The 27,821-nt window shown below is 47.2% G+C and overlaps 1 long non-coding RNA gene across 3 annotated transcripts in view; it reads left to right on the forward strand.

Annotated features, from left to right (window-relative positions):
• Positions 1–17,383: 17,383 nt before the first annotated feature.
• Positions 17,384–27,821, forward strand: part of LOC137444954 (uncharacterized) — a 42,020-nt gene continuing 31,582 nt past the window's right edge. For all 3 annotated transcript variants that reach the window (XR_010988305.1, XR_010988307.1, XR_010988308.1), the window contains exon 1: positions 17,384–17,458. This is a non-coding gene — a long non-coding RNA (uncharacterized lncRNA). The remainder of the gene's footprint in view (positions 17,459–27,821) is intronic.

Consider the following 27,821-nt stretch of genomic DNA (forward strand, 5'->3'; position numbering starts at 1 on the left):
ACTTCTCAGAAAATAAAGCCTGTCCAGATCAAGAAGAGGGCTGAACTGCCGCCTCTCAGAGTGGACTGAAAAAAACCAGAATGGGACACAACAACACACAGTCTGTGATGGAGTGAGGGAAGGTGGGCAAAAAGGAAAAGAAAGCCTGGCAAAGAGAAGGCCAGGTGGGGACTGAGGGTAAACTCCTTCCCCCTGTTTCCCTGGCAGCATCCTGCTACCCTGGTGGGTGGCTGGGTAGAGTCAAAGAGTGACAGGCAGAGCCCTGTTGAGTATGAGGTGACACTGGGCAGGTGCAGAGGACAGTCAGGGCACAGCATGACTGTGACTGAGAGGCAGAGATGCAACTGATGCTGTTACCATCAAACCATATGGTGGCCCACGGAGGCTGTCAGTGGTGAAACAGCTGGTGGGCGGGGGGATGCTGGAAAAGAATAAGAGAGACTACAGGCAAAGGGCACAGCTGAAGAGAGTGGGAGGAAGAAGCAGTCAGGGGAGAAAGCCATTTCTGCTAGGTGAGGAGCTGGGGGGTGCTTCCAGGTCAAGCTAAGAAGCTTCTCCCCATCTGCTGATAGAGGAGAGATGCCCAATACTCCACTTTATTTTGGGTCCTGGTGTCTAACATTGCCTCCAGGAAGAAGGGTGATACCCTGAAGGAAATCCAGATATAGAAAGGCAGTAGTGTGTCCGGACTTTGATGTGGGAGATCACAGGGAGATGTGAAAGGGAAGACCCAGCAGAAGTTAGGCAGAGCTGATGGGGAGGGCATGAAGCAGCCCACCCACAATATCCCTGGGGCAGAGAAATTTGAGAAAGAGGGGAGAGATGCTGTGGAGAGGAACTTCTGGCAGGGCAGAGGCAACAAGGGAGACACACAGGAGGCAGAAAGGAAAATACAGAAATAGTGAAGGAAAAACAAAATGGAACTAGACCTGTGCCAGAAGCAGGCTGAAGCCAGCAGGGAGGGGGAACTGTGAAGGGAGACAGGTCTGGGGAGACCTTTGAACAAAGGCTTTAGCCTAAAGGCTTGGGTAGAAGAATCTGTGAAGTTCAGGTAGATGTTGTGCCCCGCAATGGTCTGCTTAGTGGAGTGGGCTTGCTGGCCAGGGCAGGGAGAGGCCACCTGCAGCCAGCATTGTGGCACAGGGCTGTCACTGGTTGTTGCCTCGTTAAAGCTTTTACAGTTGACCTGTACAAACGGAGCAGCTGCTGCTTCCTCCAGAGCCCACCTACCGAACATCAAACAAGAGCAGCATTAATCCCACTCCTTTTAGTCACCAGCCATAATACCTGCAATGGCAGAATAACCTTAAATAGGAGTTTGGGTAATGTTTGCCATGGAAGATGAGAATTAAATAGGTGGTTTGGGTAGAGCAACCCTTTTCTCTTAGCACTGTGTGCAGTGCAGACCGGTGAGTTTCGTTTCTGCTTTCTGCCTCTTGTAGGTTTATGTGCCCTTTGGCAGGCTGAGCAAGAAGAAGATCACTCTCAGATGTGTGTGGGCAACTCTCTTATAGGAATGAAATTATGCTTCTTTCCTATGACACTGCCCTGTAATTTAAAATTCACTCTAAGTGATTACTCTCATCATAAAAAAATAGCCCAAAAGAGGCTAAACCCCTGAGTTTTCAATTAAATGGCTCTTTCAATAAAAAAGAACCTGCAGTTTCCAGGGGCAGCTTAAAATTTTGCTGAAGTTGTACAGTTCTGAATAGTTCAAAGGCTGCTGGATAAATTCCACAGGGGCATCTCCCTCCACCACAAGTACTCGACTAAGGGTCAGGAGGAAGAGCTAGAGATGACAGTGTGTTGGGACAGTTGCTGAGAAATGCAGTTTCAAAAGCAAAAGTAGTGGAAGGGGAGCCACAGGAGATAGAGCAGCTCCCTCATGTGTGGCCAAGTGCTCCTCACTGCTGGAGAAGCAGGAAATTCTGTGACAGGGCTAGTAAAAAGTGTTTGCTCCTTGGGGTATTTCCAGCCCAGTCCTGTTGCTAGTTCTTCTTCCATGGTCAAAGCACTGCTTCAAGCACATGCTGCTCCTACTCAGGCCTGAGCACTGGCTGCTGGCCAGGGCAGGATGCTGTGGCCCTGCACCCCCACCTCTGAGACGAGAAGCAGCAGAACCTGGACCTGGAAGCAGAGCCAGAAATAGGGAAGGCAGTTATCTGAATCACAGCGTCCCGGTTTAGCCTCTCTGATCACATGCCGTCTGCTCCCTGACAGCCCTGTGCTAATGTTACAGACATCAGCAGAGCTCTGCTTGGAGGCTTTGCCTTCCAGTCAGAAGTGGAGCCATGAGCTGGAAGAAAAGCAAATACAAGCTAAAATTGCAATATCTTAAGAGGAGGGAGGAGGGGGGGAAAAAAATACTAACCTGATGAGGCTGGCCATAATGCTCTGCATCATCTTACATAAAAGCTCTTTCTCAGCTGCCCCAATTTAAAAGTGTGGGTGAGGGTTTAGTCACTCTTTAAAGCCGGTGTTTCTGAGGCTGCTGCTGTTTGTCATGTTGCTAAAATGAGGTACAACAACAATGGGAAGGAGATACTGGTGCTGATTGGGGTCCAGATAACCATAAAACTAAACATAAAAGATGGTTGAAGAAAACTTCTTAGACACCCAGTAGCAACTCTGATGGCTCTATCAAACTGTAAAGGAGGTTTGCATTGCAAAATCGTTTGTTGAAGGCCACTACGTCCTGCCAAATGAAAAGTGGCGCTGCCACACAGCTCCTCCTTGCCTTCGAGGGTGACTGTTTTGGTGTCCATTCTCTAATCCCAGTGATGATGCTGCACATGTCAAGGCATTGACTGAGGCTGGACACCAAGAGTCTGCCACCTTCCAGCTCTCAGGGGCTGCATCTGTGCAGCAGAGCAGGCTGACCCTCCAGTGCTCTCTAGCATTCCAGTCCCTCAGGACTCAGCCTGCAACACCCTGGGCATGGGCCATGCCTGCAGGATTTCCCCAGGGAAGCCCCAGTGTGCACAGGAGCAGCCACCAAGTTCTCATGGGAGCACTGGTGACCAAGACAGTGAGGCATCAGTCAGTTCACACCGGGTCTTGCCAGCAATGGGCAGACATCAGCTTCGAGCTGGGCTTTGTCTCTCATTCCCCCCGCAACGGTGAAGGTGGTTCAGGGCTTCCCACAGCGCTTGGTTACAAGGACAGGGCAGATCTTTGGTGCTGGCTCTTTCTGGCAAAGGAGCAGGAAGTGGAATCTGCAGTGGGCCACTCATCCTGGGGTTGAAAACCCCCAAAACCCCAAAGGGAAGTGAAACCACCCTTTCTAGAACATGGAAATGCTGAGGGGCATTTCATGCTCTGGCAGTCAGAGAGGTTCAAAGGGCAGCAGAAATCCCCCAGTGCTTCAGCTAACAGCAGCAGGAGGTGTGGGAGAAGGGGCAGCACTGCAGACGTCAGAAGGGAGCAGCTGGCAGGCGGCTGAGGCAGTGATGAGAAACCACTTAGTCCCTGCTGGCACCAAGGAAGGGGAAAAGGGATAGGGAAGGTGCCCCAAGACGTGGAGAATGGCAGGGCGGTTGCACAGTGTGAGCAGACACCAGCCCTCTGGAGGTCTCAAACAGCCAGAGAAGGATGGAGAGGGGTGTGTGAAAGCTGCACAAGAACTACCTCAAGACTGGCTAGGATCAAGCCTCCCTCAGGAATCCCTGCAGCAATTTCCCCTGTTTCTGCTGTAATCCTGCAATTCCCCCATTCTGCTTCTAATCTCTCCACAAAAGGAATGCTTAGCAGTGCTGCAGGACACATCCACAAGGAAAGGTTTTGAACAGAGCTCTTTCAATCAGTGGTTTCTGAAAAGTGTATGAATTAATAAAGTGCAACCTTTAAAAGTGAAGAGGCACCTAAAACACAACAAATGATGAAATGATGATGGCTGCAAGGGGGAGGGCCTGGGACCCTAAGACAAAACAACATGCAATAAATTCTCTTTAAAAAACAAAACAAATGAAGGTAAGGAAGGCAAGGAAAGGGGCCTCTGGAAGGAATACTTTTTGCATTAAGAGATTATAAGTAATAACAACCAGCTGGAGAATGAAAGATCTCAAATTTATGTAGAGACTGTCGAGCTACCCAGGCACAGCATGCCAAGAAGATAAACCTCTCTCTTCCAGGTCAAGTTACTGCCAGGTAAATTATGTCTAAGCCATAGTTGTAAGAAGCAATAGTGACCTCGTATGGCTTACTAAATTATTCCAGCAGATTGGGATCCCAGATCTTGTTAGTGCCTTGATGGAATCATCTAAATTCAAATCAGGCAATCAGATCTGAATGCCAGGAGACTCTTGTTCTCCTAGAAATGAAACTTCATTGTGTGATGGGAGAGTTAGTGACCTGGGGTGGAGACTGGAAATACTGTTCAGGCCTTGAAGTATCCTGACAGACCATGGGCAGGTTCTGATCCAAGGATCTAATACTTCTTTTGCTTGCAATACTTTTGGTATTGGTGATGTCCTTGCAGATGACTCGGGGCAGGAAATGATCGATATCTGATCCCTAAGAGCTCTTTATGAACAAAACTCTTAGGCAGCACTTTTGAGCATGAGTGCCTATTTGGGAGAAAATTTTCACAGCTCTTTTGATATAACAGCCAAGGCTATTTCATTTCCAAGACATCAGGCACTGTGAAGTTTAGGCACCAAATATAGAAACTCCTGGGAAAACTCCATTTCTGTCCTCCATGGGCCTATTCCAATGTTCTCACAGGGTTTGGGCCAGCATCCTTCCAAATGGTGAGCAGTGCCCTCCCACACACTGCAAAGTCCATACCATTTTTCTAGGGAAAATACAACTCAAGATTTCCTACTAATGCCATATAGCAGTGCTACAGCCCTGGGGGATGAGGCTTGCCAGGCATCCAAGGCCAAGATGTGAGCAATGCAGATTAATCTACCTGTGTCCCCAGACCAAGAGAGAAGTATTTTAACAGCTGGAGAGTGTATGGCTCTCCTGTGTAACCAGAGCTCACATTCAGAGCCAGTTATTCTGACCAACTGCAGTGACAGTGATGATGTGGACAGTATTTAAACCTCCAAACAGAAAGCAGAGAGAGGTTCAGTTCAGTACTAGGATGATTACAGCTTTCTTCTGGTTGGCACCCTGCTCCAGCTTTCATTTGGTCCTGGAGATCCAGATCCAGAGGTGATGTTTGTACGCAGGACACTGCCAGCTCAGCCCATATCTCATGTTTGACATGAGCTCTGGAAAGTGAAGAGGGGAATAAAACCTCAGATAGGGTTTTTAGGTGCTCTGGTCTGTTTGCAGCCCTTTGGCAGAGTCTGCACTCGCTGGAGCCACAAATCTACTCTGAGTAATTCCAAGGAACTGCCTGCTGAAAAGCTGCTCACATTGTAGTAAACGTGCACAGGGTTGAGTTTACAAGAGATCTGTGTGTGACTGCCTGTGGAGGAAGAGGAGAGGGCATGAGGTCACACTTTATTCAGAGAGGAGGATGCTGAAGAAAGTTGGTGCTGGGTGTGTAGCTTTCCACCACCCCTGGAAAGCCTTCCTGAAAGCTGGCAGTGCCAGCAATTTTCTGTTTTGTTCTGAGGTGCTCATACTTCAGGCGGCAGCACCTTGACATTCACATCCATTGTGTGAGCAGCTTGTGGACATGGCTGGGCTCCTGCTCTCTGTGACATCAATCCCCAGGCACAGTCTGGAGCACACAACCCCTCAGACAGCAGTCACCCCCAGCACCCCAAACACTCCCCAGCCCTTGCTGCCTTCAGCCAAAAGGAAGGCAGAGGAGCATTCCCAGAATCAGGCTTTTACTGCTGCAAAAGCTGAATCTAAGTTGGCACATTGAAGCTTTCCTCCTTGCTGAAGAGCCACAGGTGCTTGAGGGGAGGGGGGGTGAAATTTAAGGCCTTTAACATGGGCATTGTGATAATATAACATCACATCATGGGAACCAGGCAGGCTTCATTAAACAAGGGCTGAAAATTGTACAGATGAGAAAGGAGCCAGCAAATTAAGATCCACAGCTCTTGTTCACAGGGCAAAACATCATTAGCTTTGAGGTGGGAGACTGTTACCTTTTACACCCTGTTGACTTTTAGTGCTGGTGTTTTTGATACACAGGCTGCAGCTGCTTCGGGAAATGCAAACTGTGGTAATTGCTCCAAAGCTCAGTTCATCATTCCTTGGAACAGATGTCAGTGGGGACAGAACCTGCTGAAGGAGAAGGGGAGGAGCGACAGAAGGGGCTGGAGAGAGGAGCAGAAAATCAGAGTAATTCTGCATTAGTGAAATAGAATACCCATCTGGACACAGAGAGATAGGGCTGGCAGCAGTTACTCTGTGCAGTTACAGGGCTCTGCCGTGCTGTCTGATACTTGTTTTTACCAGTGGGCACTTGTATGATCAACAGCATTTAGGAGAAAACACATCAGATGGGGGAATACATCACAGGCTGACACACAAATGCTCCTTTTGCTTAAGCGTTCTCATAGCTCAAAACCTTGCCTAGCTGTAAAAAGCAAAAGCGATGCATTTTCTTTCTTTCTTTCCATCTTTCTTTGGGGATGGGAGGGGAAAAAAGAAAGGAGGAAGATCTGAAGTGGAAAGAACAAAATCAAGAGGGGGGGGGGGGGGGGGGGGGGAAAAAGCCACAGTGGAGCTGCATGTGGCAATGCTGCCGAGGAGAGCAGAGCTGCGCTGACAAAACAAGCCAGGAATGCTGAGGGCCGAGTCCTGAAACACATACGGTTTATGTTGTTCTTACCACAAACCAAAAATATGTTCCCATTTGAAATGGTTGAATCCACAGCTGTTTTAAAATCCCTTGGTACTTCTGAGACAAATGATCCAAGTCAGACTGTGCTAACAGGGTCAGTTTTAGAGCCAAGCGAGAGCTGTGACTGATGCAGAATCACTGCAGTTCCATCCCTTTCCACATCAATCATGGCTCAATGAAAATCCTGTGGGGCTGTCGGGCTCTCTTACAATATTGTTTACATTAGCAGATGATGTAAAGCTCCTCCAGCAAAACTGTGCTGCTGGATTATGGTCCTCGCTAACAGCGAAAGCGCTTAAGTTGCAGCTGCAGGACAGCACAGAGAGATTCAGGCTTATACCCCCAAATTTACATCCACACAAGCAGTCATTAATGTTTCATAGAATACACCCATTGATTCATCTCTGCAGGCAAACTCTCTCTCTTTAAACTGATAATTATAAAGCACCTTGGAGCAAGTCTGCATCCTAGATGCTCTATAAAGTAACCACCTTGATATTGTCATAAAAGCCCAAATGGCTTTAATCCATTTCCTCACAATAGCAGGTTTAATTCACTCTGAGAGGGCTGGCTGTCAGGAAAATAGTATTTTTCTCAGATTCACACCTGAGGTCAAAACCTTGCCCTCCACGCCAGAGCTAATAAATCACAATTCTTTTCTCCTGCTCCTTTAGAACAGCAAGGACAGTCTCTTGCAGAAAGACAAAAAGAAAACCCCAACAGGGTCTTTGCAGGAGCCGACAAGGCATCGTGGGGGAGGGATGTGGAAAATGCTCCAGCAGCATCCCATAATCACTTACCGGGGGAGGGCAAGCTCACAGCTGTGCTGGGCCTTCAAAAGAAAGCCTCAGCACCTGTTTAATCTTGACTGAAAGGTCTCAAGTTATGGCTCTTATGCTCTAATACACCCCATTAAGTATTTGCATATTAAGCATACAGAAAAGAAAACCTTTTTGAAGTGACACCGAGTGAATAGCGTTGCAGCCTCTCCTGCTCTCCATGGGTCCCTCTAATTGGTCCCTCTCGTCCTGGCACTTGATTGCCCTGGAGCCAGGGTGGGTTTTAAGGCAGAAATTCCCCAGGCATTCCAGCGGTGCAGAGCAGCCACCACTCACAGACAAAGCGCTGCCAGTCGCCATCAGAGGTAACAAGGGAGCCAGCAGCCTTTTCCTCAGCCCAGGAGATGAGTCTGGGCTGTGTCTCGTGCACTACAGGAGTGAGTGCAGCAGGTCAACAGCTCCCCATCATGAGCATCCCTTCCCCGAACCAAGACACCTAAAATACAGATTTTTTTTTCTGCCTCCAGCCTCTGCCTGAGCCCTTGTGAAGGGTTGTCCTACCTACCACAGGTCCTGCTGTAACGAGGCCCAGAGCAAAACATTTTCTGTGCTGCTCAACGGGATGCCAAGGTGCCCACAGAGCCTGCTGCCATTAGCCAGCCAACAGCTCCTGCTTCTCTGCAGACTGCACACATTTGGGACCATTCATGTCTACCTCCCACCCTCCAAGCCAGTAAAGTGCCCTGCACTGGCAGCAGCAGATGGAGCCAGGTCTTGCTGCACTTCCCAGCAGACCACTTGAGTGTTTGAGCAATCTGTGCTGCGCCTGCTCTCCTGCCAGGGAGCAGCAGAGGGGCTGCGGAGCGCTGGCAGCAATGGGAACATTTGTACTGAGGCACCCGAGGCCACTCCATCTCCTGGCCAGCGCTGCCAGGGATGAATGCTCTGCTTCACGGCATCATGGCGCCCTGGGGATGACAGGAAATGTGGTCACAGCAGCCATTTTGCCATGCACATTTGGCACATCCAGCTTAAGTCAGGTCTTGCATGTGGTTTCAGAGGTAGCCGCTGTCTGGTTTGATGTTCTGTTGACAGGGTCTGTTTTCAGATGTGGTTTCAAGCAGCAGCCTCACAAATGCCCCTGCCTTTACAGAGTGCTTTTCATCTGGGCAGGGCAGCAGCAGGAGCTCCCTCAGATCACGAGCTGGGGCTGGACCAGTGTCAGAGCATTTAAGCACCGGCGTCTCTGCATAGGCTGTAGGCATTTGTCTGGGGCTCTCTGGCTCCCCAGCCAGCACAAGAACTGCAGCCCAGCCTCTGGAGAAAGGGTTACAAGCTCCTGGTGTCCCAGCCATTCCTGGATCCAGCATGGCCTGGCTACACTACAGCAGCAGTTTCCAGCCCCCTCACCCTTTCTCTTCCACAGACAACTGTGCAGCAGCAAGGGCTCAGCTCTGCATGATCCCAGCTTGCTCCCACAGCAGCATGGCCACCACAGGCCTGGCTTGGCTCACTCTGTTGATGCAGGGAGAGCTGGGTGCAGCAGAAGGCCTCATCATTTGGGGATCAATGCTGCTGTGTGTTCCACTGTGAAAAGGCAGAGGCAGAAAAGACTCCTCGTGCTGGGAAAGGACGATGGCGAATGTCCTGTGATGAGTTCCTGTGAATGCCTGATGCTGCCCAGTCTCTAGGGGTGTTCCTTCCACTGCCATAGACTGGAAATGCTCCACTCCTTGCACAAAGGGGCTTTATTCCTATGGCAGAGACTTTTATTGTGCAGAAGGAACTTGTTGGATACAACAGCCCTCTTTGTGCGCCTGTTTCACCCATGAGCCATATGCAGTCCCAAGGCAAGACTTGAATACTGCTGAGGGCATTGCATGAGCCCTCTGCACAGAGATACATTCAGTTCAAACAGTGTTATTTTTGTCTTATTTTATTTGGTGACTGTTGAGAAGGGACACAGACAATGGCAGGGAAAGCGTGCGTGAGACCTGCCCGTATTTTATGTCTTTTCCACTTAGAAACATGGAGAGAGGGGGAAGAAGAAAAAAACAGTCCCTGAGTTCCTGATGTGCCTAATTGCCCAGCAGCAGCAGCAGCAAGTGAGCTGGCAGGGTCTGTGTCAGCCTGCACCGGCTGGTTCTTCACCTCACCATATGTCTGCTCAGACACTCACAACTCCCCCAAACAAGCCACATGGCAGCTTGGACGCTCCATAAGGGCTGTGCACGCTGTTCTAGAGGAGTAAGCAAAACCTAATTCCAAATGTTCACTGTTTCTGTCCTTGCTACAGACTAGAACTGGGCTTTTCCGTTGCTTTCCTACTCCTTACTCCATTATAAGCATTACAGATGTTGGCAAGGTAATCCTGCTCTCTTACCAGACATAACTTTAAGCGACTGGTTGACTTGCAATGACCAACCAGGCTGGCATTTCCTATTGCTCTTTACTGAGGGGATTATTTTTTCAGCCTCAAAACATCAGCAGTCACAAGTTAGCTTGTGAGAAATGACCTCTCTGTGAGGCATTATTGCTAAATGACCCTGAGCTGGAATGGTCACAAACTCTCAGAGGTCTGGAAGGCTCAGCTACTGCTGCCATGAAGCTACAGCATGAGTTTCTGGAGCAGTGTAGTTTGCAGGTCTCTGCCTTCCAGCTGGCTCCCGCCTTCATCACACTGGCAGAAGACAACACTGCTGGGTGTTACAACAGTCACACCCCTCATCAAATCAGCATATTTCAGAATGACATTCAGCAGTACTCTAAGCTCCTGTCTCAGAGCACAGAAGTACCTCTTTACCAGGATTTCCACAATCAACACAGCAGTCTCAGCTTCTTGGTTCTGGCTACTGGAGGAAGGAGAATGCCTGCAAAATCCTTTGTCATTAGCATAACATTATCATCAGCATATCACCATTAGATGTTTCAGTGTGATGAAGGGCATTTTTGTCTGACACAGGCCTAACAGTGGCAAGGGTTAATAAAAGTCTTGGCAGAAGTATTGCATGCATCTATCTCTCCTGGCATTTAGCCTCCTGGCAGCAAAAAGATGACAAGTGCCTTTCTTTAAATCTGCTGTCCTGTTACGGCTTCAATCAGGCAAAAATCTTCATAGCTTTCTTCAAGCAATGAAGAAGAAAAAGCTCTATCAGGAAATAAGCCCACAGGTACACACTCAGACAATCATGTTACTCACTGGAGGCTCAATGTTTTCTCTTCTCATCCAGTTTTATACCTCATGGTGGTCAGAGTTGAGCTCCTCTTTTTAATTACCTTCTGCAGGAGAATGCTCCCTGGAGGCAGGGGAAGAGCAATACCAGTTCTAAAAGCACTAGGAAGAGCTTGAAACTGGCAGCCAAGCTGCTCAGCCCAGAGCATGCCCCAGGGAGTTGGAGTGTGCAGAGCGTTGCTGGACTCCCAGGCCATGCTCCTCTCCTCTGGCAGCTGGATGCAGAAGCACAAATGGAAAAGTTTTCTACGCAGGCACTTTGCAAACCCTCACCCAGCAGCCAGGCAGCTCAAATCCTCAAAGAAATGGCAACCAGCTGAGGGAGAAGTGAGCACCAGGGTCTTTGGGTCCACCAGTACCGCTGTGCCTGGCGTCTCAGCCTCCCTCCCAGCTCTAATCCCCCTGCAGCTATCTGTGTCAGTGCAGGGGTAGCCCTGTCTGGGCTGCAGTTTTTTTCTTTCCTTTTTCTTTCTTAATCTCTTCAGGCTGCCAAAACTCAGGCTGTCAAATACGAGTTAACAGACCAAAACCACAGATGCCCATTCTTGACTGAGTTTTCCATACTGACTGGATGTGCTCAGAACAGCTTTTAAGGTCAAAGCGCTGGTTTCTCTTACTATAACCAGCCCTCCTCAGCAGCCAGGCATTTATTGCCAGTGGCATTCACTGTACCACTCTTCTGGGAGCATCAGTTCTCACACACACTAGTTTCACACAGCACTGGCACACAACGTATGTGGTTACAATTTATTAGGGTCAAAAGCAAGCACTTAATGACACAAATCCCTTGTGTAATGTAGTGCAGTGGGGTCAAAGATTTCTCAGCTGAAGTGCTTGAAAGTGGCCTGAGGCAGGGGTATCCAAAATCTAACAGAAAATAAGTCTAAAGACCCTTTTTCTTCACCTGGAACCAGAGGTGCTCTGCTTGGTCACAGAGCTGAAGAGACTCAACCTGCACATGTGCATGCAAAGATATGGCATACTTGTTTGTGTGCTGCCTGCAAAGAATACAGTACTGAACGCCTCTAAGGTTCTTTAAGAGCCTTTATTTGCCATCAGCATGCCCCAGATCTGCTCCAGAGGGCAATATATCTGGGCTGAGAGCATCACTCAGTTTCCATGTCACTGAAACCTCAGCTTTTCTGCTGATACTGCCAATAAAACCACATACTCCATGAGCAGAGCAGATCTGTCATCATAGCAGCATCTGAGAAGTCTCTTAATTTTCTCCTGGTGAATATTCCAGCCTACCTTCCACCTTCTCTACTAGTTTACCAATTTCATTCACTTGTCACAATTTCTCTTCTGGACCAAAAACCTTTGAGGGTAGGGAGTGTCAGATTTGAGACAGTCACGGTGGGTCCTGAGGAGGATGGCATAGAGAAGCCTTAACACAGGATAAACTACAATAATAAAAGCATAACCTGGAATCAAATTTCTGCAAAGGCTACCTGAGATGCTGACTTCAGGACACTGCCCAGCTCTCCTGGACTTGTGCTGCTGAGCACAACAGGGCAGCTTTTGTGTGTCAAACTGCCAGAGTCAATTCTGATTGATTTCTGAGACACCCACCCACCAAAATGATGCCTGAGAAGCCACAGATCATTTTAAGCAGTGTCAGGGAAACTCAGAAGCTGCAAATCATTAAAGTAAGGTCTCTCCTAATTAGATGATCGATAAAGTGCAGCAAAAAAATAAGTGAATGCGATCATTCCCTGTAGTACTGTATAAAGCTATTTGACTCGCTGGAACTCCAGTCCCAGCTACTTAAGATGATGTAGTAAGTCTGAGTGAAGTCTCTGGGACTCATTTCCAGATAGGTGTGTTATTATTGTTCCCTTCTTTTTCCCTTTTGCTTTTGTCTGAAGCATAAAGAACAGGCCACTGCCAGAGGCAGGGTACCAGGCTTGACAGACCAGTGGTCTGATCAAGTCTGGCATATCCTTTGTTCCTCTGTTCCAATTTAATGCCTGCTGGGAGTGAATTCCAGTCATGTGGGGATGTTTTTGCCAATGAATATTTACCAACATCCTGACTACTCTGGGAATACAGTTAAAAAAAGCCAACTACAAGGGAAGTAAACACATACTGGAATAAACACTTAGAAATAAGTCATGAGTGTTCTTCTTCAGTGGTTCAGTTCACATGTACTTTTAGGACTAAATCAACCCAAAAGGCACATGCTTCACGTGTCATTGTTACCAGACTTAGATTTTTATGCCATTTACAAGTGTGTATCCTGTTGTAAGGATGTATTACTTTAGTGGAACACTGAATCCTTACAGTCCACTAGTCACATAGGCAGGTGGTAATACAATTTCCTTAACTGCACAGAAGCTGACTCAGTAAATATTTGGGTTTGTGTAGCTAACCCCAAAAATTCTAACCCTTGAGCAGTAGCAGGGATGCCTCCATCACATTGAGTCTATGTAATATGTCAGTGCATGTTGCCTTCATCAGCTGCTGTCCCAGATATGGTTTGAGGTCTGCTTATCTGTGGGAACTGAATGATGACGCAGCATTTGTTGTGCCTCCCTCCTAGCTGCTAAACCTCATTAAAATAAGGAAGAAATTAATGGTACTCTTCCCTGGTGTCATGTAGAAGAGGAAGCCATTCCAGCAGCTATGGGGATGTCATGTCAGGCGCTTGAAGGAGATGAGGTGGGTTCTGCAAGTGTATGTGGAGGAGATTGCCATTGGGCAATCTCTGCTTCAATCAAAGAGTTTCAATCTCTGCACTGGATTTTTTCAACTCTTGAAGCAACATCAAAGGGAGATAAAAGTGAACTGTTCCTCATCTCAAATACATCAAGGGAGACCTGTGAGGACAGAGGACACCTTAGGTCGTCAACTTCATCTTCCCTAAATGAGGTTCACAAGAAACACCTGCATAGGAGCTTTGTAGCACAGCACTGCTAGTAAGAGAGATTTGGTCTCCTGGAGTAGCAGGGTCATGAATTATTCATAACAAGGAGGTTGCTTTAGATCTGCTTTGTTGTTTGGGCCAGTACCACCTCTATGGCCAGAGCAACAGAAATCACTCTGGCCTATGTGCTCAACAAAGCAATGCTGGCAGCCTTAACATGCAGCATGTCCATCTGCCTAAAATCACAAGAATTGGCAATAGCTCACAACAAGGATGGGAGACTCGGTGAGTTTTAAATCTTTTACATTGCTTTTGGTCATCTTTTCTGGACTCTCTCTTTAAGAAGGGTTAGAAAGTTGGTGAGGAGGTTGTGTGTGTGTTGTTTTGGGTTGTTTTTGGTGTTTTGGTTTGGTTTGTTGGTTTATGCTGAAAACATCCTGTAAACCCTTCTTGCAGAGACTATGATTTCAAGGGGGAAAAAAAAGAAAGAAATCAAAGCCTCACCATGAAAGCTCTGGCACTGGCAGTGTAAATGCTCTGTTCAGTTCTGTGATGTTGACCTGCTGTCCTGCACACAAATCCCCAGCCACTAGAGGGGGGAGAATTTCACCTTCCTGCTTTCAAGTGCAAAATGATGACAGGGTCAGGATTTTCTCAGACAGAAGCTGATTTAGGCAGAGAGGGATCTAGTGTTGCCACTTTCACCTTGACTCCTAGCACTCTGGAAGCTCTAATCAAACTCAGGCTCCTGGAAAAACGTGCCTGTTTCCATCCATGCTTTCCCAGGCATTGCCCTCCCTTCTCAAGGAGGTCTCACTATAGATCTGGAAAGAGGAATAGCTCCATGGGCTTTCTACTTCTTCCTATCTTACTTGGGTCTCACATGCATCTCATTGGTGAGAGCAAATGAGCAGCACAAGGGAGCTGCTAGTGGGTAGCCTCACAAGGCAATTCTCATTTGCACCTTCTCTAGTTCTGGCTTATTTGGGGTGGTATGGGTCTGATTGCAGCAGAAGGAATGAGACAGAACTCCAGTATTTATACAGGTCATCATATAACCAGAAGAAAAGTAGGACAGACAATTTTGCATTAACCTGCAATGTTAAGTACTTAATCAACAGCTTAAATATTCTTCAATTTCCCAGCTTGACTGACAGCACCTGAATAGCTTTCTGCAAATTAAGTGGTCTTAAATTTAAGCACATTAGTGTTCTCTGGTTAGTATTGACAGTCATAACCAGGGCTTCAGCTATGCATATTTATGTTATAACACAGATAGGGTGTTCAATCTAGATTTAAAGGATTTAGGAGTTTTTAGAGTTCCAAAAATACATGTAATGGACCAGAGCATCAGAAACATGACATCTGCTCTAGTGCACGGCTTGCAAGAAACCGTGGATCTGTTCCTTTGAGAGTGTTATCACTGCCAGAAAACACCGACTCCTAAAAAAAGTATCAGCTGTAATTTGCAAGTACTGAGCCACACTGCTCACTCAGGGCTTCCCAGGGCAGCCTGTCTACTCTGTATCTGCCTAGAACGCTTCTCTTTTTTCAGTGTCTCAGAGTCCCATGGCCATGTTCTCACCACCCTTGCAGGGCAGCACTGTGCTGTCACCAGTCTTTTAAAGATGGGGAACATGAGCCCTTGGCTTGCCCACTGTCTGTGAGGTAATGCAAGGAACAGAAAGACCTTTTTCAAAATCCTGGTTTCCCTTTCATCCTTCCTCCTGGGTGGCTCTGCTGTTCAGCCAGCAGTTTGTCACGCTTAGGTCTGCTGGTGAAAAATGTACATGAGAGCACTGGTTCACCCTTCAGCCACAGCAGTCTGGCTGTGTGTTACTGGTTAAAGCCCAAGCTCCATATTCTGTCAGAACAGGCAGTGGCTCCATTTTTACACAACACTCAGCCAACCCGAGGCAATCTGCAAATTATTACTGTTTTATACCTGTTATTCATCACTCTGCCTGTCATTTACCTGGGAGCCCTGAGTGTTACTGCTATTTTATCATCTCCAAAGGGATCAAGTCAGAAGTCCTGTTTACAGGGATACAGTTTTTGGCACAGCTTCCGCAACATTAAGAACAAGGCTCATAACTACCAGAAGAAAGGACTTTATGGAACTTGTGATGGCTGGTTTTAGTGCCTCTCACTCCGTTCCAGCGTGCCAGGAGGTAGAGTTGAATTAAACACATTAAACGCTGCCACCACGGTGGCTTTCGAAGATTTTGTGACGTGGGTTAAATAGAACCTGAATTATAAACACTCACTTAGTCTTTCTCTCCTCCTTCCACCCCAAAATTGTTTCAGATATTTGCTGCTTCTCAAAGCCTAAACCTGCCATATGGGACATGCAGATCCTGAACAGAGCTGTATGAATAATGGTGGGCAGTTTTGTTGGGGTTTAGTTTGGTTGGGGGGAGGGGGGAGGAGCGGTGTTGGATTTTTTTTTGGCAGCCAAAACTGCTACAAAAGGGTAAGCCCCCAAATAGTTTTCTCAGGCCAGAAATAAAGGTGTGGGGTTTTTATTTTCCTGAATTACCTTTCTTCACATTCTGTTATGCATAAGTCAACGTTAAAGCAGAAATGAAAAGCATTTTGATTTATTGAGATATATATATATAAATGAATTATCCAGAACTTTCAAAGTTTTCTTCCTACTTAGGGGAGATAAGGTTAGTTGAGCTTTGGCCCAGGCTGTTCATTCTTCACATCTGCCAACAGCTTTGATTGCCCTGCAGATGTCTGTAAATACAGGCCGAGTGGGCTGGGCATAACTTGCTCAGATGCAGGCTCTGCTTATGGAAGCACTTCTAAGGCAGTAGCTGTTTTCTCCTGCAGTAGTTCCTTGGAAGCCTAGCAGGGCAAGCTGCCTTTTAGGCCAAGGATAGGTGCTAAAAATACAGCACCTGTCACCATATTATTGTACAGAAACAATTATGCAGCAATGCTTGAACCATAAGGCTGTGGTTATCAATCACTGTATGCAGTGTGCTGCTGTGAAAATGGAAGGGTTTAAGTAAAGACTTTTTAGATAGCTTGAATAAATATTGGATTGTTTTCAGAGGTGCCCAGTAGCCACTCTCAACACCTCTGAAAATGCAAGATGTGGTGAGGTTTTTTCTCTTTTTCTTTTGCTTTGTTTGTTTTTACTAGTTTAAATTAAAAGGAGATAGTACTTTGTGCATTATGAAAACAAACAAAACACCCAAGCCCAAAAAGCTAACAAACTCAAACAAAAAACCAACCAAGCAAACCAAACCTCCCCCCAATCTTCAGAACTCTCTGAAGGGGGGAAAAAAAGTGGCAGCAGCCCTCAAGGGTGGCTTCGTTGGATGGCAGACTTGGCAGCATCGAGAGGCACAGTGCATCCCTCAGCCCAGCCTTGCTCTCTCCACCAGAGCTGCCCCGGGGGAGAGCTTTGCCAGAGGGGAGGCGGGGGAGAGGGAAAGGCGTTTCCTAGTCCAACTGTTAGCTGCCGTTAGCAGGGAACCAGGTGTAGATTGTGTGAATATTTTAAGTCTAATTTAATTTAGCATTTGGATTAGGTGTGTGCTATTTATAAGTAAGCAACGCCGAATGATTCCTCGGGTCTTGCAGCAGGTGGGAGCCTATTTAGCGTGGAATCAGGGAGCGCTGTGCGGGCTGCAGGGTGAAGCTGGGAGTTCTGTGCGGCCGGCGGTGCCTAAACTCAGCATCCAGAGCGGAGCTTTAAGTTGTTTAACTAAGCGAGCGTTTATTAGTAGGCAGCGTGAGTGTATCTCCTTGGCTTTGTAACCGCGTCCCTGGGAAACGGAGTAACCTTTTGTGCTGAATAACATTTGCATGAGGTAAGGAGAAGTGGTTTGCTCTCGCTGGAGGGCCCTCCCTGGTACGGAGGAGGGTTTGGTATCTTCCATCGGACACAAAGAGACAGCCGGGCCGGAGACCGCGGTGCGGAGTCGGGTGGCACCACGCCGCGTCGCGGCGGCGGGGAGCAGAGGGAAGGCTCCGTGTGCTCCCCGCGCAGTTTGTTTCGCCGTCTAGACGCTGTGACTTTTATTAGATCAGATTCAAATCGGAGACATGGGCCAGACGAAGTCTCCAGAGCAGCAAAACGTTGCCAGAGATATGAACGGAGCATTCAGCCCATGGGATTTGGACCAGCTGTAACTGTGTCAGTGGAGGATAGAGCTGGTCCCAGCAAAAGCACTTCAAAATGAGGATGAAAAGTGGGATAGGGAATTGTTGAAATCATGGGAAACCATCAGCTCAGTTAGAGGTTCTCAGTTGCTTCCTATGCCCTCGGTTGTTAAAAACTTAGCAGTGCAGGCTGATGGCAAAAGGACTGGTAACAAGCATGATGACGTTTTTCCTCCTGCTCACTATCCTAATATCAAATTATTGCAACAATAAATCCCCCAGCTGGAGCAGGATGCATGGCCTAGACATTCAGTCACTGTGGTCCTGCACTTGTGACTATCTGAAACACGACAGGCACCTAGAAAATCTGCCTGCAAGCTGCAAGAGAGTTTGCACTGGGAGACGCTGCACTGCCAGATGCTGAGCGTCTGTCCCCAGAGCTCGCTTCCGGGAGGGCTGCAACGCAGCTCCTGCCACAGAGTACTGAGATAAGACCTCAGGTTTGATTTGTGCAGGGGCTTTGAATGCACATGGGCCCACACTGGCCCACTAAATACTTCCTACATCTATAGGCTGCATAATAATGAAATGGGAGGAATTATTGATATGCTGGAGGGCAGAGCTGCCACTTTTTAGGGGTAGTTTGACAAGCTTCAGCCAAATACTGTATTACAAAGTAGTTAATCACATGTTCAGCTTAATTAATGTGGCCAGTAAGACCAAAGCATTTGTATCATGTCCCATCTTCAGACAAAATTCAGAAGTGTGGCATACTATATATTTTACCATGGGATTTTCTGTCCATTGTTTGGTTTTGCTGTTCTAGTTGTTTGCTTCATGTAGAAATACATGATCAGATGTGAGAATTGTGCTGGTTTCAAAACTGCAGAAGATGACTGCAAACACGTGAGAGAATAGTTGTTTTGGATTTCCTAGCTTTCTTTTTTATCTCAATATCTTTTACTAGACAGTTTGAATTACTTGTCCTGAAACTACTAATGCATCAGTGCACAAGCTATCAGTGGGCCAATTTGTGTTGCCAATTAGCTGAAGGCTAGACCAAGAGCTTTCTCATTCTGTGTTCATTTTTTATCTCAGCCCCTAAAACTGGGTTAGAGTGTCACTTTGTACTACAATCAGGAGCTTTCTCTGACCCCAGGGTCACTGGCCAGTGAGCTTGTTAAGAAAGATTGACTTTTTCCCTTAAGCACCATTTAAATGAGTCTTTTTCCTTCCTGCTGAAGAGAATAATGAAAGCTTGGAGCTTACAAGTACCTGAAGCTACCATGAGTTTATAAATTCTTTGGCAAGTTCCTATGGCTGCTTGTATCCGGTTTTATGGCACTGAGTTGTAAAAAGAAACCTACATGTTGTGGCCTCATCTTAGCACCACCCTGCATGAGAGTCGTTCAGCCTGTGGTGATGTTCTTGGGAGTCATGATTTTCAGCACATATCTGCAGGCTTGGCTCAGGCCACAAAGTTCTACAAATCACTCTTCTGCACGTGTTCAGCTTCATCTGAACTAGACAGAGGCTAGCAGGTTCTGCCTGAAATAAGAATCCAGTCTCCTGGAATACAAATATATGCAGGCTGTATGTGTAGCTGTAGTCAGAGGATGAAACAGAAGTGAAGTATCTCCAGAAGCAGCCTGTTTATCTGTTTATACCCTCGCTCTGAATGTCTTGAAAAGCAGAATAACCTCCCTTGTTCATTAACTTTTGAAAAGTTGTAACTGCTATTAAGTATTGAGGCACTTTCTGCATGAAAGATGTCCTTAACTGTGCTTGCATTCTTCCAGAGGAAAGAATTTGCCCTGAAATTAGGGTTTGGAGCACAAGCCCTGTGAGGAAAGGCTGGGAGAACTGGGGTTGCTTAGCCTGGAGAAGAGGAGGCTCAGAGGAGATCTTGTTGGTGTGTACAGCTACCCGAAGGGAGGTTGTAGTCAGGTGGGGTTTGGTCTCTTCTCCCAGGCAACCAGCACCAGAACAAGAGGACACAGTCTCAAGCTGCTCCAGGGGAGGTTTAGGCTGGATGTTAGGAAGTAGTTCTTTACAGGATGAGTGATTTGCCATTGGAATGGGCTGCCTGGGGAGGTGGTGGAGTCACCATCCCTGGAGGTGTTTAGGAAGAGACTGGATGGGGCGCTTGGTGCCATGGTTTAGTTGATTAGGTAGTGTTGGATGATAGGTTGGACTCAAGATCTCAAAGATCTTTTCCATCCTGGTTAATTCTATTCTATTCATGAAGGTCTGTTCTGCCTTTTCCCACTGATAAATGTTGCAGGATGGAGTGAAATAGCAGCACCAAATTTAATCTCTTTGTTCTGGACAGGATTGATGGTGGTACAGAGGTTTTCTCCTCTACATTATCCAGCTTGCAAATGTTGAAAATACAACTGGAAGGACTTGTCAGCTCTTCAGAGATGCTTTCATTGTAGAAGTGAACTCCTTACTAGAGCATTTGACACACGCAGAGAGCAAGGTGTTAATCTGTTCACATCCAAGGCAGAGCCTGCAGGCCGCTGGTAATTGCTGCCCCTAAAATGTGCCTGTCATGCCTCCTTAGTCTTTAAATATCCAAACTCAAAATAGATGTCTGTGCAACATGTTGAGCCCAGCACTATTGTTTTGTGAGGCAGTTTTATTCATTTAGCTTCAGCCAGCTGCTCTCTATATCCAGCTTGGAGGAACAGACTGGAATCTGCAACCAGACAGGCAGTCTGGGAAGCTATAACTTATTCCCTGGGCTGATAAACCAGAGCATCGAAAGTACAGTAAACAAACGCCCACTGGGAACCCATTCCACTGCTGTGTCCCCTCCTTTTACCCTGCCACAAATAGCAGTGATCACAAGGGAACCTGCCTTCATAAACAAATACCCTAGGTTTTAATTCTCCTATCAGCTGAATGACATAGAGTTACTGGTATGTTAGACACGGCACAGAACAGCAGGACACCCTGTTAGGTCACACATGGCAGTATAAAATACTAGGTAAGGGCCCTGCCTTCTGCTGGGTGGGGACCTGGAGCAGGTCAGTTATTTGTAGCTACATTGCCCTCTACTGACAGATGCACAAAGAGATGGAGACCCTGATTCTCCTGAAGTCTACCCAGGGAGAGGCTGTCATGCTGCTCGTGGTGGGGTAGAAGCACAAGGTGGTGTCATGGCCCGGCCTGGCAGGAGGCACCAGCTTTCATCTCCTTTAGTGGAAGGTTCGCTTAGTGCAGCACCAAAGACACATGCTTGGCCGTGCGTTGGTGCTCTCAGCTGGGAGACTCTTGTCTCTTCATTTTTTTAAACACAAATAAACAACTGGCTGAGCTGTTTTCTCTGCGTTCTTCAGCCTTTTGTGGACATTGGAAGCAATCATGTGCATAATCCAGCTGCAGGCAAACAGTTGTCATGCGTAGGAGTGCCTCCAGCCCTTCTGCAGCACCACACAGCTGTGTGGAGCCTCAGCACAGGCGCATCCTCTTTGCAATTGTCACTGCTGCTTGAGCAATGTGAATCTTCATAGGGCTAGGATAAATCAGGAGGTCTGCCTCTGTGACTCCTTATATCAAAGAAGCAGATGACTTCTCCTAGGCCAACAGCTCTTGGTCAGTGGTTTTGACTCTGCAGTTGCCTGTGGGAGTTGCCAAGGCTGTCAGAGCAGTTGGCTAAGCAAACACGGTCTTGACTTCATCTGTACATCACAAGCTCTCACTTGGCTTGTTTCCTGCATCCAGCAGAAACAGTGCTGTCTTTCCCTTGCAACAGGTTCTCACCCCCCATATGTCTTTGAACCACCTCCAGCAACATGTGGGTTGTAGAGGAGATGACATTCATCTGTGGAACTGTAGTTCAAAAGGCTGAGAGTTGGCACATGAGATTAAAGTCTATGAACCCCTCTTCTGGGACAATGGTGTATTTACTTTCTCTGGCCTCTGTTTAGCTGAGGTGGTGGGAAGGATTTGAAGAAGGCAAAGTGATTCTATAGCTATGAGCTGGTGATAGCAAGGAGAGTTCTGCTTTTTCTTCTCAATTATCAAACCTTACTGCTGAGGCTTATTTATATATGCTCATGGATGTAAGGAGAATTCTCAGGTGCATATTATTTTCCCAAGGGGAATATCCAGTAGTCCCTTTGCTATGACAATCCAAATAATACAAACCTTTAAGCAGTGCTATGTGATATTTTCGGTCTCAAAAGGTACTGTTGCATACCAGGAGTAACAGGGAGAGAGGAAAGATGTTCTTTGCATGGGAAAACACATATGATGCAGTGACAGGACTAGGGCGAATGGAATGAAGCTGGAGGTGGGGAGATTCAGGCTAGATGTGAGGAGGAGGTTCTTCACCATGAGAATGGTGAAGCACTGGAATGGGTTGTCCAGGGAGGTGGTCGAGGCCCCGTCCCTGGAGGTGTTTAAGAGCAGGCTGGATGAGGCTCTGTCCAGCCTGGTCTAGTGTGGGGTGTCCCTGCCCATGGCAGGGGGGTTGGAGCTAGATGATCCTTGTGGTCCCTTCCAACCCTGAATGAAACTATGAAACTATGCATGGGTGTGAAAGTGTGTTCAGTACATGTGTGTGTCCATCCCCTCTTCTGCAGGACACGTGATTAAAATTAGCACAGTTGCTTGAGGCCTGAGTTATTTTTGTCCAGTTGCTGGTGGATTTGAAATGTTTTCAAGTAGTCTATGAAAACAAACCAAGTTGGGAACATCTGGGAAGCTGATGGGCTGTGTGGGATGGGGTGAGTTCAGAGGAAGGAAACCAGCCATTGATCAGATCACCATCAGGTGTCATCTCAGTTGCTGGAAATGCTGGCAAGGAGGGAAGCTGGGCACGGGAAGGAACTGACCAGCAAATGAGCCATGCATGAAGCCCTGCAATAAAGTGTAAAACAATGAAGCTTAGGTAATGGGAGAACTCAGGCCATGGAGGAAGAGGAACAAGCTGCAAGTCATTCCAGTCCAATCACTCCAGGGCAAGCATGTAAATCATCTGAGTGTGCACACAAGATGCTATTTATAACTGACAGCTGAAACATTTGCTAGTTGTTGTTGTGTTTATGTAGAAGGAAACCCCCCAGCATAGGAAAGATGCTACTCCAAGTCTCCAGTGTTTCCTGCTGGTTGTATATATACATCTTTCTTGGCTTTATTTAGGCTCATGGTTTTTACTTCAAGAAGCACATGGGTTAATGATGGCAGTGCTGATAAATGTTTACCAACACCAGTGTGGTCCCATCCTGGGGGCCAAACCCTCCTGCTGGGGGATCTTTCCAAAAGCAGTGCAGGGACCCCCAGGCTGATGAGCATCTGCATCTCCTGCCAGGTCTTCTGTTATGTCCTGCCTTGTGGGCACGGGAAAGGCTGAAAGATGAAATGCTCCTGGTTCATCTTTACAAGATAAATAAATAAGCAGTGAGCAGGGAGCTCAGGGCTGCTGGAGGCCCTGGTGGAGGAGGTGGCAGGCGAGCAAGAGCACAGCAGAGGATGGTGTGAGCTTTTTGCTGGGGACTTTGGACAGCTCAGCTGCTCCCCATCAAATGTCCCAGGATGATGAAATGTGTTAGTCCCCAAGGCTTGCCTGAGGAGAGGAGCCCAGCAACCATGCATCCCCCCGGGGCTGCTCCCCACCCTTCTTGCTGGGAGCACTAGTATGGGTAAAAGCAAGGAGCTCCAGGCGGGGGTCAGCTCCTTGGCCCAGCATAAATGGCTCCTAGGCCTGTCCACCCCTTGCCCTCAAGGGCTCAGGGATGCTAAAAACGCATCCCTAAATTGCCAACTCCAAAATGCTGCCAGGTTTGCTTAGCTCCCAGAGATTGCTCCTCTGCCCTTCCTGTCAGTGGAAGTTTTGACCATTAATGGTCAGGAGAGACTCAGATGGGTTCTCCCCTTGCTATTCTTGTGGAGAAACAGAGCGGCTTGTGGGGCAAATCTGTTTGCACTAATGCCTCTCCTGGATGGGATGAGGTGGTGGTTCCCATCTCTGCAGTGCCATCTGGATACACAAGGATGCATTTCTGTCCTGCCTAGCTGCTGCAGCTCAGCATGGGTCTTTATCTGGTGGGCTGGAGATCTCCTGCCCAGCTAGAGGCTTTCATAGTTCGGGTAACATTGCCCTGATTTGATAGCAGGGAAACAGATGCAGTGCTTAGATACATTGATTGTCTTCCCCATTTGCATTCCCATGTAATCCCATTTCAGTGCCAGCCCTACTGTAACCATCCATCTCTCCTTTGCTGGGAATCTCTGTTTAACCCTTTCCTAAAACACAGGCTTCAGTTCTGCCCTTTCAGCAAATGTGACACAGGTCTTAGTTATTGACCACAAGTGTCAGATGCCTCCATTAACATCAGGAGGGAATGCTGTGCAGTTCCTTGACGAGCAAACAATCAATACATTCTAAAACCCCATATGAAATACTATTTGGAATACCAGTGGTTTACTTTTAAACAAAACTCATCCAAACAGTAAATCCCTTGCCTTTTCTTTTTCTGCAGCATTTCCCTTCTGTTGTGTGTTAAGAAGGATATTAAGACACTTGAATGTGTCTGGAGAAGGGCAATAAGGCTGGGGAGAGATCTCAAGCACAAGCCCTACAAGGAGAGGCTGAGGGAACTGGGGTTGTTTAGCCTGGAGAAGAGGAGGCTCAGGGGAGACCTTATTGCTCTCTACAACTACCTGAAGGGAGGTTGTAGCCAGGAGGATGTTGGTCTCTTCTCCCAGGCAACCAGCATCAGAACAAGAGGACACAGTCTCCAGCTGCACCAGAGGAGGTTTAGGCTTGAGATGAGGAGGAGGTTCTTCACAGAAAGAGTTGTCTGTTGGAATGTGCTGCCCAGGGAAGTGGAGGAGTCACTGTCACTGGGGGTGTTCAAGAGGGGATTGAATGTGACACTTGGTACCCTGGCTTAGTCATGAGGTGTTGGGTGACAGGTTGGACTTGATGATCTCTGAGGTCTTTTCCAACCTTATTAATTCTATGTACAGACACTTGTTATGCAAGGTTACACCATAACACTTGTGCTTCCATGTCTCAGGATACACATGGAAGCACAGACCACTCTAGAATGTCTTCCAGAGACAATCTTTCTGGCTTTGTAGCACAACTACGATTTGTGACATAGCACCTGAATCCCAGGCTTGGGAAAGAAAAGCATCACCCTATTTGTGTTCTAAACACTTCAGAAACCCTTTCAGCAAGTGGTCTGGGGACTTTCACAGCTTGCAGTATTTTGCTCTTGTGACTTCAGCTGCGGTCAAACTCCTCTGAAGCTCTGCTTTTGCACCTGCACTAATACCACATAATTTGGCCAATTTGTGCACACAGCTAAATTTCATTCCTAAATGTGTAACCTCTTTCCAGGCTGTTTCAGGAGCGCAGTGGTGAATGAAGAATAGACACCATTACCTGGTTAGTAATTTTTGAGCTGAGTGAACGTTGCCAGAAGTTAGGAATCGGGGAGCTCCTTTCCTTGGGCATTTCTAGCTGAATTGTCCTGGGAGCCATGTAGGCAAACAAAAATGCATCTTTGCTTTCATGTGCTTTCTTTTTCCTTTCTTTGCATTTCCCATCCAAACCTGAAGCATGAGGAAGCTTGGTTGTTCCTCCATGGGGGAGGACCCAATTTTAGAATCACAGAATTCTGTAATTGGAAGGGTCCTCAGGAGGAGATCTCACTCAAACCCTACTTACTTGCTAGCCAGCTGGAATTTCCCATGTTCCAGCTTGTGCCCATTGCCTCTTGCTGCGCACCAGCAAGAAGAGTCTGCCTCTCTTTTGTTTATTACTTCCCACTAGACAGTCGTAGACAGCAGCAGGAGACCTGACAGCTGTCCCTTGTCAGGCTGAACAAGCCCAGCCCTCTCAGCCTCTCCCAGTGCATCATGTGCACCAGACTCCAACCACCACATAATTCAATATATCAATGCAGTTAGTGCAAAGAAATTCAGCATGCTTTGCTCTCCCCTGAAGGGAGTGCATCTCTCTCTCTCTGCTGAGTGCACCTCCTGACATCTCATAAACATATGGTCTCCTAGATGTAAGTGATGCTCACCTGCTTTATTGTCTTTAGCAGAAAGGAACTAAATATACAACAGATGCTCAAGTACCTTGAAATTAATGTGTTGTGCAAACAGAACTGTCATCACAGCCCTTGCAATCCCATTTTTCACCCCTTGTGTGCTTGTTTATCTGCAGCTTGTTTTGGAAATGTGTTACTTCTTTTTCTTTTTTGATACTTTGGAAAATCCCCAGCATCAGAGCTGGGCTCATGTCTTACTTCCTCAGAGGTAGCATTTACAGATCTAGATTATTTAATCACTGGTTTTAAAAAAATAAAGATCAGATAAATGCACTCCTGACATCTTTTTTTTAATGTATTATCATTGTGCTGAACTCATGCTTGATAACAGGCAGTTCAGCAGATGAAGGTGTCTAACCTTCAGACAGCAGAAGACTTAGCCTTTTTGGTTTACTTGGACTGGATCCACATGGGAAGTCTGGACCTGAATTTTAATTCCTTGCACTTCAAAAGCTTTCACATCAAACTTCAGGTATAGAGCATCATAAAAGAAACCCCAAAACATTCTGGCACTTGGCTCAGGTTTTCCTTTCTCCTCTCCCCATCACTTTCAGCAAGTAGGGTATGGATGAGGATCTAACCTGCTCTCATGTTCCTCCTTGCTGAACTAAAGCTGCATCATGTCAGCAAGTGAGCCAAGTCCTCAGCACAGGAGCTTCAGCAAGTCTTGCATGCATTCAGTTTTCCCTGTTTGACCAAATGTTCAGTCTTTATAACAGAAGAAGAGGAAGACTCACCATGGCTTTTATGACTCTACCTCTGTCTGTTAAGTGATTTGTACTACAACTCTCTCAACACAGAGAAGTTGGCCCTTCTGTCCTTCTCCCATGGACCACTTTCTGATGTCTATACCATTGCTGGGATGGCAGTAGAAGAACTGGGTCCACCCTCTTCATCTGCTTTGTTGCTGCCTCTTGTTCATGGTTGTTGGCTGTGGTGCACACAATTTATGGCAGGTTCTGGGGCTTCTCTTGTGGAGATGAAGAAAGAAGGAGATTTGTTTTCTCTCTAGATGTATAAAGCTATGATGGAACTTATGGGTTCATGGCCAAACTTTGCTCATTTTGAGAACATGCTTCTTGCATTGTTGAATTTGAGTGTAAGGATGTGAACATCCACATGGCAAAGCTGTGGCCAAGTGATGAACTCCTGGGAGGTACTATGCTGCCAAGGGCTTCTGGAATATGTCTTGTGGGCTGCTGAGCCACTCCACAGCTCACAGGTAGGGCAAGATCTGCCTGTCCAGATATAAATCAAGGGAGGCAATGAAGATCTGTCAATATTCAAGGGGGTTTTAGCCTTCATCCTCTCTACAGGAAAGCCTTTCTCCTCAGTGCAGCCAGTCAGAAGAACCACCTTTGCCCTGGTGGGGCAGTTTGTTGTGAGGGAGAAGAGCAGCTCAGTTCACATCAGTGCAATTTGCTGCAGAGCTGTTGCACTTGACACTAGAGTGAGTTTTCTCTTTGATTCACTTTGCCTCCAGCTCTCAAGCCTTGTCCTCTCTTCTGCTGTGAAAGTAGTAACTGCAGTTGCAGAGAATAGACGAGCCACATTGCCCTCACCTCATATCTTCACTGTGAGAGCACCTGGGGCTGGGAAGGATGTCCTTGGAGCCATCAGGGCCAGTGAGAGCTGTACCTATGCCTCATCAGACAAGGTGCCCTTACAGTGTGCAGACATCTGTGCTGGGAGGGATATAGGTTCTGTAGCTCCAAGAGTGTGAAGCTCAGATGGATGTAAACCACTGCTCTCCCTGCAAGACTTCTCTGTGTTTTCTGGGTACACAGGGAAGCACACAAGACAGATCCATGCTGAGAGTTTCCTAATGGCCATGCAGGTTATTTCTCACACTGCTTTTTCATCGTTCCTTGTTCTTAGGTGCTTGACTCCCTGCAGTCAGTGTGTAGAGACCTAAAGGACCTAACTCAGGGCAATGGCTTCTAGCTGACAGATAAGGTCTTAAAACCCCTTTTTGTGAATCTAGCCCCAAGAGATG

This window comes from Melanerpes formicivorus, unplaced genomic scaffold (genome assembly GCF_026170545.1).
Source record: "Melanerpes formicivorus ecotype bairdi unplaced genomic scaffold, bMelFor1.0.p_v2 SCAF_13, whole genome shotgun sequence".
Classification (NCBI taxonomy): domain Eukaryota; kingdom Metazoa; phylum Chordata; class Aves; order Piciformes; family Picidae; genus Melanerpes; species Melanerpes formicivorus.